The sequence below is a fragment of the Sapajus apella genome, unplaced genomic scaffold, assembly GCF_009761245.1.
Source record: "Sapajus apella isolate SASKATOON/1434 unplaced genomic scaffold, GSC_monkey_1.0 scaffold42, whole genome shotgun sequence".
In the NCBI taxonomy this organism is placed as follows: domain Eukaryota; kingdom Metazoa; phylum Chordata; class Mammalia; order Primates; family Cebidae; genus Sapajus; species Sapajus apella.
In genome coordinates this window covers 2131665-2146959 of record NW_022436982.1, presented here as the reverse complement: position 1 = coordinate 2146959, position 15295 = coordinate 2131665, and the positions used below count along the sequence as shown (strand labels likewise).

The following is a 15295-nucleotide window of genomic DNA, read 5'->3' as shown; positions in this document are numbered from 1 at the left end:
GGGAACTAATTTTCCTACATAGAAAAAGTAGAAAATCTGGGGAAATTTTTAAATCTACTTTAAGACATCACAGATACAATGTATTGGAGAATCATCTGGCCAAGTTTCAGAAGATGGAAGTCCTGGGATATAAGTGTGACTTTTTGTGTTGCTTACTCTTAGACACATTTGTTAACTCAGGAGAGGCCATTGAAAAGAAGAGTGCCTGAGCAGTTCTTTCTAATGTACTGTAAGCTTAAGGAGATAAGAGTTAGAGTTTAGAACCCTCTGGGAAGGTGGGGAGCACAGGAGCATTCACACATTGGGTTGGACCAGCTCTATCCCAGAGGTAATGGTGAAATAGAGGTAGACTGGCCCTTGCAATACTGATGCTCAGCCTCAAACCCAGGTAATCCCTAAAACCAAATCAATGTCATTCCAAATAGATATTCCCCCAGTCCTTGGCAGAATTAAGTAAAAACAAAATGCTCTCTAGAAAAACACATTATCAGCCTAGGCTTTAAACTTTGTCTTCAAATAGTTCTTCAAATATAAAGTCTGCAAGATAATTTGTTTTTAAAAAGCCACCCAAGGAGATGAGATCCCTTGTGTCATACCTCTACTTCTCCGTGTAGTATACTACATTAACAAACTATGAACTTGTTTTGCCTTCCTGGTTGAACCGTGAGCCTTTTTATGTCTCTCCAGTGTATACCAATGCCAAAAAGTATATGTACACTATAGAAAATACCATAAGAAAAGTATAGATAATGCTGTTGGTGGAAATGTAAATTAGTTCTGCTCCTGTGGAAAGAACTTTAAGGATTTCTCAGATAACTAAAAGTATAACTACCATTAGACCCGGCAATCCTATGTCTGGGTATATAGCCAAAGGAAAATACATTATTCTACCAAAAAGACACCTGCAGTCATGGTTATCACAGCACTACTCAAAATAACAAAGACATGGAAACAACATAGGTGCCCATCAGCAGTGGATTGGATAAAGAAAATGTGGTACATATACACCATGTAATACTACACAGCCATAAAAAAGAATAAAATCATGTCCTTTGCAGCAACATGACTGCAGCTGGAGGCCATTATCCTAAGCAAATTAACATAGAAACAGAAAACCAATTATTACATATTCTCACTTATAAATGGAAGCTAAGCCTTGTGTAGAAATGGATATAAAGATGGGAACAATATACACTGGCACTTCAAAATGAGGGAAAGAGGAAGGGGTCATGGGCTGAAAAACTTCCTATCAGGTACTATATTCACTATCTGGGTGATGGGATGAATAGAAGCCCAAACTTTAGCATGACACAATATACCCTTGTAATAAACCTGCATTCCTGTCCCCTGAATCTAAAACTTAAATTTAAATTAAAAAAAAAGAAAAAAGATATAAATGATCTTATGACCTGAAGAAGGTCATTTGGGAGGATGGAAAAAGTCATTGTTATTCAGTAAGCAGACATAGGCTAAACTATCAACATGGGCATCTTAAAAAATTCTAACTCCTGTACGCCATGGTCACAGCTGAAAAATAGGGATGATAATACTACTACTGTAAGACTAAATGAAATAACCTGTCTAAAGTTCATATGTCTAAATAACATATGAACTCAACACAATGTCAATCTTCTCATTTCCTATCTCTTCCTTGGTATTTCCCAAAGAAACTATCCCCAGTGATAGCTCCAACAAAGAGAGCTATGTCTCCCATAAAACCTTCATACCTTGCACACATGATGTTCAATTTGAGGTCTCATTTGTAAGTAATGAAATAACAGGTAACAGGAAAAAATCAAAGAGACATATTTATTTTATTTGAAATATATGATAGAAAGTACCTGACATTTTCAGTAATGAAAAAATTTTAATCAGGATTCTAAGATTGCCAGAGAAACCAGGAAAGAGAAGTAAATAAAAGACATTCAAATTTGAAATGGGGAATTCAAACTCTTCAGCTTTGCCGATAATATGATCTTATATCTAGAAAAACATAAAGACCCCCCCAAAAAAACTTCCAGATTTGTATAAATGAATTCAGTAGAGTTGCAGTTTATAAAATCAATGTACAAAAATCAGTAGCACTTCTGTACACCTGTAATAAACTAGTTGAGAAATAAATTAAGAAGATAGACTCATTTATAATGGCTACAAAAAAAAATACCTAGGATGCATTTAACCAAGGAAGTGAAAGATCTCTACAAGAAAAAACTCAAAACACTATTGAAAGAAATTGAAGATGACACAAACAAATGGAAAAACTTCCCATGTTCATGGATTGAAAGAATCAATATCATTAAAATAAGCATAATGCCCAAAACAATCTACAGATTCAATACAGTCCCCATCAAAATACTTTTATTCTTCACAGAATTAGGGAAAAAAATTTATATAGAACCAAAAAAGAGCCTAAACAGTCAAAATAATTCCAAGCAAAAAGGACAAAGTTGAAGGCATCATACTACCTGACTTAAAAATATATCACAAGACTATAGTAACCAAAACAGCATGGTATCAGCATAAAAATGGGCAAATAGATGGAAGAAATAAGATAGAGAACCCAGAAATAAACCCATATGCATATAGCCAATTGATCTTCAACAAAGCCAACAAGAATGTACTTTGGGGTAAGGATACCCTCTTTAATATATGGTGCTAAGAAAATTGTATAGCCACATACAGAATAATTAAACTGGATCCCTATCTCTCATCATGTACAAAAGTCAATTCAAAATGGATTAAATAATTAAATGTAAAACTGAAACTATAAAAAATACTCAAAGAAAATGTAGGAAAAACTCACCAGGACATTGGTCTAAGCAAAGAATTTATGCCTAAAAATCAAAAAGGCTTAGAAGCCTAGGCAACAAAAGCAGAATATAGAAAAATGGGACTTAATTAAACTAAAAAGCTTCTGCATAGCAAAATTAATTAATTAATTAAAATAAAATCAGTACAGTGACGATACAACTTGTTGAATGGATAAAAATATTTGCAAACTATCCTTTTGATGGTGACTAATATCCAGATATACAAGGAACTTAAACAACTCAACAGGAAAAAAATAATTTCATTAAAAAGTGGGCAAAGGACATGAATAGACATTTCTCAGAAGAATCACACAAAGGCTAACAGGTACGCAAAAAAAAATGCTTAACATTACTAATCATCAGAAAAACGCAAATCAAAACCACAGTGAGGCTGGGTGCAGTGGCTCATTCCTGTAATCTCAGCACTTTGGGAGGCCAAGCGGGGCAGATCACTTGAGCTCGGAAGTTTGAGGCCAGCCTGGGAACCATGATGAGACATAGTATCTACAAAAAATTAGCAAGGCATGGTGGCACATGCCTGTGGCCGCGGATACTTGGGGGACTGAGGTAGGAGGTTAGCTTGAGCTCAGGAGGCAGAGGTTGTGGTGAGCTGAGATCATGCCACTCCACTCCAACCTGGGCAACAGAGAGATCCTGTCTCAAAAAGAAAACAAAAAAAAACAGTGAGATTTCATCTCACACAAGTCCGAATAGCTATTGTTAAAAAGTCAAACAGATGATGATGAGAATGCACAAAAAAGGGAGCTCTTACACACTTTTGGTAGGAACACAAACTAGTACAACCACTATGGAAACACCATGGAAATTTGTCAAAAACAAAAGTAGAATCACCATTCAATCTAGCAATCCTATTACTGGGTATCTACCCAAAGAAAAATCAATATATCAAAACTATATCTGTACTTGCATGTTTATTGCAGCACTATTCACAGTATCTAAGAGACAAAATCACAAGTGTCCATCAGCAAATGAATGGATAAATAAAACATGATATATCTGAACAATAGAATACTATTCAGCCATTGAACAGAGTAAAATGGCATAATTTGCAGCAACATGGATGGAAATGAAGGTCATTAATCTTAAAGTGAAATAAGACAGGCACAGATAACAAAAATCACATGTTCTCACTTATATGTGATATCTAAAACTTTTCAACACATGAAGGTAAAGAGTAGAAAAATAGGTAACAGAGACTGGAAAAGAAATGTGGTGGTACATTTCCTGGATGTTCTTTTTGTCTCAGATATCCCAGATTTGAAGCTGAAAAGGCTGGCAACCAGGAAACGGATATAGTCACACACACACACACACACACATACACACATACACACACACACACAACCCAAAATAAGGCTAGACTCAAAATCAGCCAAAGTATCAGATCAAAAGCAGCCTAGTATGATTTTTAGATAATAACCAGTCCATTACAGCCAAATACCAGAGAAAAAAATGGTGACTTCACCCCCACTGTCATTAGCAAAGACTAAGTGAAAAACCTATACTTCACCCTTGGGAGCTTGCAAGGAGGGACCCCAGCAACCATCAAGTTGATGCCAGAGAAAGCCAAATAGGGAGCTTAGATTTTCATCCCCACTGACCAATAATGAGGTGATGACTCCCATTTCCATTTCCATACATGGTGTCAAAGACCATATGGGCATTCTGGCCTTCAGCCTTCACCAGGAAGTAGAAAGTAAACCCAAAGCAAACATAAAGAGGAAATAATGACAATAAAAGCAAAAAAGCAATTAAATTGAAACAGAAAAATAGTATAGGAAAAGCAATAAAAAAAAAAGATAGCACTTTGAAAATGTCAATGCAATTAGCAAACCTCTAGCAAGATTAACAGGAGGAGAAAGAAGACACAAATTATTAATATCAGGTATCCAAAGGATATTTGAAGACTTCAAAAGGAATACTACTAACACTTCTGCATACATAAATTTGAAAACTTGGACAAAATTGATGAATTTCTTGAAAAACACAAACCACCTGACAAAGATTCTTTACTTGGCCAAGCTTCAGTGAGGCTTCAGAACCTTCTGCTGGGCCCATCTGTGTACTTCCTTGTAAAGTCCAATTTTAGCAAAGAACACTGCTAAGTCAGTTTGAAAAGAATCCCCCATATTCCATATGTAATCAGGCTCCTCAACCTCTAACATCCTCCAAGGGATATCTGATCGCCCTGGCTTGCCTTGGCAAGAATCCTGTTAGGTTGGTTTAGCCAGAATCCCCTTGACTCCTGATGTTTTCTCTTAGTAATTTTCCATCCACTGACTCACCACACTGCTCCTTGGCTATAAATTTCTCCTTGCATATGCTGCATTCAGAGTTGAGCCAATGTCTTTCCCCCACTGCAAGATCCCATTGCAGTGGTCCCTATACCCATCACAATGGTCCTGAATAAAGTCTTCCTTACCATGCTTTACAAGTATCATTGAATAATTTTTCTTTAACAAAACGCGATTCATCCAATATAAAACTGAAATTTTGAAGAGTCTTATAAATGTTAAGAAAATTGAATTTGTACTTTTTAAAACTCCTCAAGAAGAAATCTTCAGGACCAGATGGTTTCACTAGAGAATTCTACAAAATGTTTAGAGAATAATTAACATTGATTCTAAACAATAATTCTAGAAAATAAAAGACAAAGGAACATATTATGTAACATTCTGTAAAAGAGAAAGGAACACTTCCCAATTCCTTTAATGAAACTGATATTATTCTGATACCAAAGTCAGACAAATACAGTACAAAAAAGTAAAATACCAATACCTCACATTAATATAGATGCAAAAATCTTCAAAATATTATGTTTTGGAGTTTTCTCTTTAGAGATGGGGTCTTACCATGTTGCCCAGTCTGAATTCAAACTTCTCGAGTCAAGTGATCCTCCCAACTTCAGCCTCTGTAGTTTCTGGCACTACAGGTGCACACCATACCTAGCCCAACATAATGTTAGCACATAGAATTCATCAATATATAAACAGAGTTATACATCATCACCAATGGGAATTATTTCCAGGAGGCTACAATATTTGAAGTGCAATTAATGTAAACCACTATATTAGCAGACTAAAGAAGAAAAAAAATCACAAAAATCAATGCAGAAAAAGCAATGGCATAATTCAACACCTATTCATGACTTTAAAATTTTTTTCAGAAGATTAAGAATAGAGGGGGACCAGGTATAGAGAGAAATGTCTTCAAATTGATGAACAGTATCTACAACATGATCTGCAATTAATATTATACTTAATACTAAATACTTAAGATTGGAACAATGCAAGGATGTCTTATTCAGCATAGCTGGAAGTTCTAGCCAGAGCAACAGGCAACAAAAAGAAGCAAAAGGCGTATATATCACAAAGGAATAAGTAAAAGTTTGTTTGAAGATTAAATGATTGTCTACTTGGAAAATGGCAAGGAATCTATCAAAAAAAAAAAAACCTCATAAAATAAATGAGTTCAGCAAGGTCACAGAATACAAAAAATATATATACAAAATAAACTCTGTTTCTACATACTAGCAATGAACATGTGAACACCAAAATTAAGAATTCAACACCATTTATAATTGCTTAAAAAGTAAATATTTAGGTGCTAATCTAGCAAAACATGTACAGGACGTGTGTGCTAAAAACTACAAAACTAATTTTTAAAAAAAAAAGGAGAGAAGAGGAAAGAAAGGAGAGAGTGAAGGAAAGGATAGGAAAAAGAAGGAAAGGAAGAAAGGGAGAGAGATAGTGAAGGAAGGCCAAAGAGGAAAGGAGAGAGAGATCTAGATGTACTGTGTTCATAGACTAGAAGACTAAATCTAGTAAAGATATCAATTCTCCTGAAACTGATATATAGGTTTAACACAATTTATATCAAAATCCCAGCCATATCTTCTCATATATAGGCAAGTTTATCCTAAAATTTATATGGAAAGTAAAAGGAACTAGAATAGTAAAACGATTTTGAAAGAGAAAAATAAAATGTAAAGAAGCATCTACCAAATTTTAAGATTTATTATATAGCTACAGTAATCAGGACTGTGATATTGCCAGAGGGATACGCACAATAGAACAGAACAGAGAACTCAGAAATAGACTCATAAATATGGTCAACTGATTTTTGACAAAAGTACAAAAGCAATTCAGTGAAGATAGCCTGCTCAATAAATGGTGCTCAGAAGCTAGACATCCATAAGCAAAACAAAAATATATATATACAAAAATTAATCCAAGTGGATTATAGATTTAAATGTAAACCATACAACAAAATAAAGCTTTAAGAAAAACATAGGAAAAAAATCTTTAGGATGTAGGCCTAAGCAAGAGTTCTTATACTTGACACTAAAAACATGATCTATTAAAAATAACTTGATAAATTAGGCTCCAACAACACTAAAAACTTTTGCTCTGCAAAGTACTCCATTAAAAAAATAAAAAGACAAGCTACAACCTTGGAGAAAATATTTGCAGACCACATATTTGACAAACGACAGTATGTAATGAACTCTCAAACAGACATTTCATCAAAGAAGATATACAGGTGGGCAAACCAACATATGAAAATATGTTTAACATCATTAGCCATTAGGGAAATAAAATTAGGAATGTGGTGAGTATGGCACACCTATCAGAATAACTAAAGTGAAAATAGTGACAATATCAAATGCTGGTGAAAGTGTGGAGAAACTGTGTATTAGCCCATTTTCACGCTGCTGATAAAGTAATACCCAAGACTGGGCAATTTACAAAAGAAAGAGGTTTAGTGGACTCAGTTGCCTGGGGCTGTGGAGGCTTCACAATCATGGCGGAAGGTGAAAGGCACATCTCACATGGTGGCAGATGAGAAAAGTACTTGTGCAGGGAAACTCCCCTTTATAAAAACCATCAGATCTCGTAAGATTTATTCACTATCATGAGAATAGCACAGAAAAAGCTCACCACTATGATTCACTTACCTCCCACCGGGTTCCTCCCACAACATGTGGGAATTATGGGAGCTACAATTCAAGGTGAGATTTGGGTGGGTACACAGCTAAATCATATCAAACTGGATCTCACATACATTGCTAGTGTGAGTATAAAATGGTACAGCCTCTCTGGAAAACCATTTGGCAGTTTGTTTAAAAAACTGCACATATTCATATGACCAAGGAACTGCATTGCTATCCCAGAGAAATGAAGACCTATTCTCATACAAAAAAAAAAAAAAAAAAAGTGTACACAGATGTTTATCACAGCTTTATTTGTAATTACAAAAATCTGAAAACAACTCAGATGTTCTTCAATGGGTAAACGGTTAAAAAAAAAAGAAAACTGTAGTGTATCCATATCATGTAATACTACACAGAAATAAAAAGGAAAGGAAGGGATTTCAGTAGAAGACAATGGCTATAAAAGGACAACATGGTAGATTCATTGTGGTGGTGGGAATGATCTGTATCTTGACTGTATCAGTGTCCATATGTGGATTATGATATTGTTCAAAACTATTGTTATCATAGTTTTGAAAGACCTTACCAGGGCTGATAATGGGTAAAGCATATACAAGAACTCTCTGTATTATATCTTACAACTGCATGTGAACCAACAATTATCTCAACATAAAATATTTAATTAACACACACACAATAGGTATATACATAGTTTGCCAAGAAGCCATGCCTTTTTCTTTCAGATAAACATATAGACATGTTTTATTTAGGTGGCTACTTAATCTAGTCACTCATTTTTTTAATTTCAACTTTAATTTTAGATACAGGGGTAAATGTACAGGTTTATTATATAGGTGTATTGGACCAAGGTAGAGAGCATAATATTCAATAGACCATTTTCAACCCATGCATCCCTCCCTCCCTACCCCCACTAGTAGTCTGCAATGTCTGTTGTTCCCATGTCTTTGTCCATGTGTACTCAATGTTTAGCTCCCACTTATAAGTGAAAACATGTAGTATTTGCTTTTCTGTTCCTGAGTTAATTCACTTATGATTATGGCCTGCAGCTCCATCCGTGTTGCTGCAAAGGAGATGATTTTGTTCTTTTTTATGAAAAGCCATGCCTTTATTCCTGGTAACTCAGATAATGCTTATTAAGCTCTTGATCCTAAGTGTGAACCCAGGGCTTCACAGCCAGATTGCTAGGCCCAAATTTGGCCAGCTGTCTGACTGACAGACATTGTTTTGACTTTGAACTAGTGTCACTGGAAATGTAGTAAGCCCTGGTTATCTGTAGAGCTCACTAAATAATATTTGTCAGCCAGTTTGTCTACTGGGGGAATGTTTTCTCGTGTTATATCATGATTTACTATGATTTTTTTGAACCAAATCAATATCTCAGCAGTTTTTTCCTGTATGAGCTATGATCCAAGCCCCAAACAATAGTTATTAAACATGGATGAATATTGGAATTGCAGAGGAGCAACTGATTCAATTGGTTGGAGCTAAGACTCAGACATTAGCATTATTTAGAAGCTTACCAGGACATACACATACAGCCAGAGTTGAGAACCACTAATCCAAAACAAATAGACAAAAATCCACAATTACATTGAAGACAAAATGATCAATACCCATAGATTCAAAAAATAGCAGCCAAGATTGGCAAAATGAGGAAAAATCTCCATTCTCATTCATTTCTAGAGAAAACAGAATAATTTTCAAACTTTTCTGAAGGGCATTTTTGCATCTCTATGGAAATATTCATAAAAATCAATCTTACAAATCTTCTAGAAATCTTGTCTAAGGAAAATCACGGGTGAATGACAATATCCAGCTACATAGTGTTAATTGTCATATTGTTTATAATAGGTCAAGACTGGTGGCAACCTAAGTGTCCAATAATAAGCGACTGGATAAATAATTCCATTGTGTATTATAATCATGGAATATTACAAAGTCATCAAAAACAGAATTATAAAATAATATGTAATTATGTGGAAAGATGTGAACAACAAACTATGGGAAGTAAATAGATTACTAAACAGCATGCACAATATGGCTACATTTTTGTTAAGCATCATGTATTTATGCAGAAAAACAGACACCCAAATATTCTCACTGGTAATTGCAATAAGACAGGATTGGATGTATTTCTTTATGCTTGCTCATGTTTTGTAAACTCCCTAAATATACATACATTAGTGAAAAAAAATAAAAGAATAAGAGTTATTTTAAGAAGTGTATAACAAGAAAATGGCCAAATCAATGCTAACATACATGGATGAAAATCATGGTCCAGGGTCTATTCTGAGACTAAGCAGGAAAAGTCAAGAGTTTTTTTAAATGCTGTGGAAAGCTCTGACTACTAAGTGAAAATCAAATATAAAATGTCCTGGAGATGGAGGCAGGGGCCACATTATTAAAACCAGCTCCAGGTAATTCCAAGGTGCTTCAAGTAGCATCTTTTTCAACTACCAAGCACTTGTACAAGTACTAGTTGTTGCCCCATAGCCAGACAGGTTTTCCCTGATGTTTATTGGGCTCCACACTATGTCCAAGGCACTGTTCTCAGGTGGAGGATCCCAAATGAGTAAGATGCACTTGATTTCTCAAATGCTTTGCAGTCTAGTGCAGCAAAAATGCATTAATACTATGAAAAATTCCACATACACTTCATTCAGATTCACAAATTGCTAAAATTTGGCCACATTTGCTTTATCATGGTCTTTCCCTTCTCATATATATATATATATACATACACATACACATATATGTGTGTGTGTGTGTGTATATATATATATATGTGTGTGTATATATATATATATATAAATGCAATATTAAACAAAAATTATACATATATGGGTATATATATATATGTATATATATACACATATATGTATGTATAATTTTTGTTTAAAATTGCATTTTGGTTTTGGGGTACATGTGAAGAACATGCAAGACTGTTGCATAGGTACATGCATGGCAATGTGGTTTGCTGCCTTCCTCCCCATCACCTATATCTGGCATTTCTCCCCATGATATTCCTCCCCAACTCCCCACTCTCTGCTGTCCCTCCCCTGGTTCTCCACCCACAGACCCCAGTGTGTGATGCTTCCCTCCCTGTGTCCATGTGTTCTCATTGTTCAACAACTGCCTATGAGTGAGAACATGCGGTGTTTGATTTTCTGTTTTTGTGTCAGTTTGCTGAGAATGACGGTTTCCAGGTTCATCCATGTTCCCACAAAGGACACAAACTCATGGTTTTTTATGGCTGGCTGCATAGTATTCCATGGTGTATATGTGCCACATTTTCCCTGTCCAGTCTATCATCGATGGGCATTTGGGTTGGTTCCAAGTCTTTGCTATTGTAAACAGTTATTCCGAACAATTCAAAAAGAGGGAATCCTTCCCAAATCATTGTATGTATAATTTTTTTTTTTACCATATAAGAATAAGTTGTAGATAGCATATTTCAGTGAATATTTGTCAAGGACAAGGAGATGTAGGCCAAGTGTAGTGGCTCATGCCTTAATCACAACAATTTGTGAGACCAAAGTTGGAAAGTTGCTTGAGCCCAGGAGTTTGAGAAAAGCTTAGACAACATAGCCATACCTCATCTGTACAAATTATGTATATATAACCTGCACATGGTGGTGTGCAGCTAATTGGTCCCAGTTACAGAGACAGAGACAAGAGGATCACCTGAACCCAGGTGTTTGAGGCTACAGTGAACCTTGATGATGGCACTGCCTCCAACCCAGATGACAGAGTGAGATCCTGTCTCGAAAACAAAAAAAAAAAGGACATGCAGGTATATAACCACAGTATAATTATCAATGTCAGCAAATTTACATTGATACAATATTATTATCAAATTAAAGATCTTATTAAAAATTTACCGATTGTCTCATTAATGTCCTTGTTTTTTACACATATTTCTGGTTCAGAATCTAAGCCAGGTTGACACATTGCATTTAGTCTTCATGTCCCTTTCATCCCCTTTAAACTTCCTTGACATTTTGAAGACTATAGCCATTTATTTTAAAGAATGTTCCTCAATTTGGGATTGTCTGATCTCTCTCATGATTAGATTCAGGTCATAAGTTCTTGGCGGGAACACTACCTAAGTGATGTATGTCTTACTCAGTGCATCACATAAGAAGGTACATGACAGTCTAAGAATCAAATCAAGAACACAGTCTCATTTACAATAGCCACAAAGAAAATGAAATACCTAGAAACACAGCTAAGCAAGCAGGTGAAAGATTTCTACAAGAAGGCCTACATAACTGCTGAAAGAAATCAGAGACAAGACAGACAAATGAAAAAACATTCCATGCTTATGGATTGGAAAGAAATCCATATCATTAAAATCGCTATACTGTTCAGATCCAATGTTATTTACAGATTTTGGATTTAAATCCAATGTTAATTTACAGATCCAGTGTTATTCCTATCAAACTACCAACATCATTCTTCATGAATTAGAAAAACCTATTCTAAATTCATATGGAACCAAAAAAAACCCAAATAGCCAAAGCAATCCTAAGCAAAAGGAACAATGCTGAGACATCAAATTACTCGACTTTGACTATGCTATATGTCTACAGTAACCAAATAGCAAAGATGTGAGATCAATATAGGTGCCCATCAATGGTGGATTGAATAAAGAAAATGTGGTATATATACATCATGGAATACTACACAAGAACATAAAAAGGAACAAGATCATGTACTCTGCAGCAACATGGGTGGAGCTAGAAGCCACAATCCTAAGTGAATTAATGCAGGAACAGAAAACCAAATACCACATTTGTTTTTACTTGTAAGTGAGAGCTAAACATTGAGCACACATTGATGTAAACATAGAAACAAAAGACCCTATAGGCTACTAGGAGAAGAGGGAGGGCAGTAGGCATGGCTTGAAAAACTATCTATTGGCACTATGCTCACTATCTGGGTGCAATATGCCTGTTTAACAAACCATCACATGTATCCCCTATATCTAAAATAAAAGTTGAAGTCAAAAAAAAAAAAAAGAAAAGAAAAGAAGGCTCATGATACCAGTCTGTCTCTCAGAGTTTCTCCACCACTGTCCAAAGCTCAATAAACCTTTACAATTTTGGCAATGTGTTTTTGGCAGAAATATCTAATATTCCCCTTTTTTCCCTGTAAGTGTGTTTTGCTTAACGTGAATATAAAAGAAATAAAAATTTATGTTAACACAGAAACCTATACATGAATGTTCATGGCAGCTTTATTTGAAATAGCCAAAAAGCATTTACAGCCCAGATGTCCTTCAGCTGATGACTAGTTAAACAAACTGAGGCACATACATACCATGGAATACAACTCAGAAATAAAAAAGAAGACTAATCAGGCACACGACATCTTGGATGAATCTCTAGTGAATTACACTAAATTTAAAAAAGCCAATCCCAATGGATTATATGATTCCACTTATACAATATTTTTGAAATGATAAAATTATAGAAATGAAGAATGTATCAGCGATTGCCATGGGTTAAGTGGAAGGCAACCTGAGAGGTTGGTGATTGGCTATAAAGAGCAACAAGAGGGATTTCAGTGGTGATAGAATTGTTCAGTATCTTGATGTATTAGTCCATTCTCACACTAATACATCATACATATATATAAGGAACTACCTGAGACATGGTAATTTATGAAGAAAACAGATTTAATTGGCTCACAGTTCCACAGGCTATACAGGAAAACATGGCTGGGAGGCCTCAGGAAGCATACAATCATGGCGAAGTCAAAGGGGAAGCAAGCACGTCTTACCACGGTAGAGAAGGAAAGAGAGCAAAGGGGGAAGTGCCACATACTTGATCTCATGAGAACAACTTGTTCTCATGAGAACTCACTATTGCAAGAACAGCAAGGGGAAAATCCTCCCCCATGATCCAGTCACCTCCCACCAGACGCCTCCTTCAACATGTGGGAATTACAATTTGACATGAGCTTTGGATAGAGACAGAGCCAAAACATATTACTTGACTACAATGGCAAATACAGCAACCTACACATGTTATAGAACTGTGTATTACTAAACAGACACAGACACAGTACTGAGAACAAGTAAAACTAGAGAAGTCTAAATAAAATTGTACCACTATTGGTACCCTGGTTATGATATTATACTATAGTTGTGCAAAATGTTAACATTGGGGAAGCTGAGTAAAGAGCTTACATGAGCTCTCTTTATTATATCTTATAATTGTATGTGAATCTATAATTATCTCCAAAAACCTGCAATTTAAACAAATGCTTCATAGCTAGTTACAGTAGCATCTATTCATGAAAGCTGATCACTCTAACAGAATTATAGAAACCAGTCATATGGTGAAATTTATGGTAGCTCCTAAATAGTTTACTCTGTCTCACTCATATTTTCTTTTTTTATTATTATTATTTTTTATTGCATTTTAGGTTTTGGGGTACATGTGAAGAACATGGACGATTGTTGCATAGGTACAAATGTGGCAGTGTGATTTGCTGCCTTCCTATCCTTCACCTATATCTGGCATTTCTTCCCATGCTAACTCGCCCCAACTCCCCACCTCCCACCGTCCCTGCCCTATTTCCCCCGAACAGACCCCAGTGTGTAGCGCTCCCCTCCCTGTGTCCATGTGTTGTCATTGTTCAACACACGCCTATGAGTGAGAACATGTGGTGTTTGATTTTCTGCTCTTGTGTCAGTTTGTTGAGAATGATGGTTTCCAGGTTCATGCATGTCCCTACAAAGGACACAATCTCATCGTTTTTTATGGCTGCATAATACTCGATGGTGTATATGTGCCACATTTTCCCTGTCCAGTCTATCATCGATGGGCATTTGGATTAGTTCCAGGTCTTTTCTATTGTAAACTGTGCTGCAGTGAATATTCATGTGCATGTGTCCTTATAGTAGAAGGATTTATAATCCTTTGGATATATACCCAGTGATGGGATTGCTAGGTCAAATGGAATTTCTATTTCCAGGTCCTTAAGGAATCACAACACTGACTTCCACAATGGTTGAACTAATTTACACTTCCACCAACAGTGTAAAAGTGTTCAAATTTCACCAAATCCTCTCTAGCATCTGTTGTCTCCAGATTTTTTAATGATCGCCATTCTAACTGGCGTGAGATGGTATCTCAATGTAGTTTAGATTTGCATTTTTCTAATGACCAGTGCTGTTGAGCATTTTTTCATGTTTGGTGACCTCACGTATGTCTTCTTTTGTAAAGTGTCTGTTCATATCCTTTGCCCACTTTTGAATGGGCTTATTTGTTTTGTCCTTGTAAATCTGTTTTAGTTCTTTGTAAATTCTGGATATCAGCCCTTTGTCAGATGGGTAAACGGCAAAAATTTTTTCCCAGTCTGTTGGTTGCTAATTCACTCCCATGACTACTTTTTTTTTTCCCAAGTCTTTTTTTTTCCCCATTTATTTATTTTATTGCATTTTAGGTTTTGGGGTACATATGAAGAACATGCAAGATTGTTGCATAGGTACACACGTGGC

General features: G+C 35.7%; 1 long non-coding RNA gene across 1 annotated transcript; it reads left to right on the top strand.

Moving 5' to 3' along the window:
* Positions 1-1205: 1205 nt before the first annotated feature.
* Positions 1206-9208, top strand: LOC116566172. Its single transcript, XR_004275771.1, has 3 exons — positions 1206-1342; positions 5402-5404; positions 9198-9208. It is a non-coding gene; the product is annotated as an uncharacterized LOC116566172 (long non-coding RNA).
* The last annotated feature ends 6087 nt before the right edge of the window (positions 9209-15295 follow it).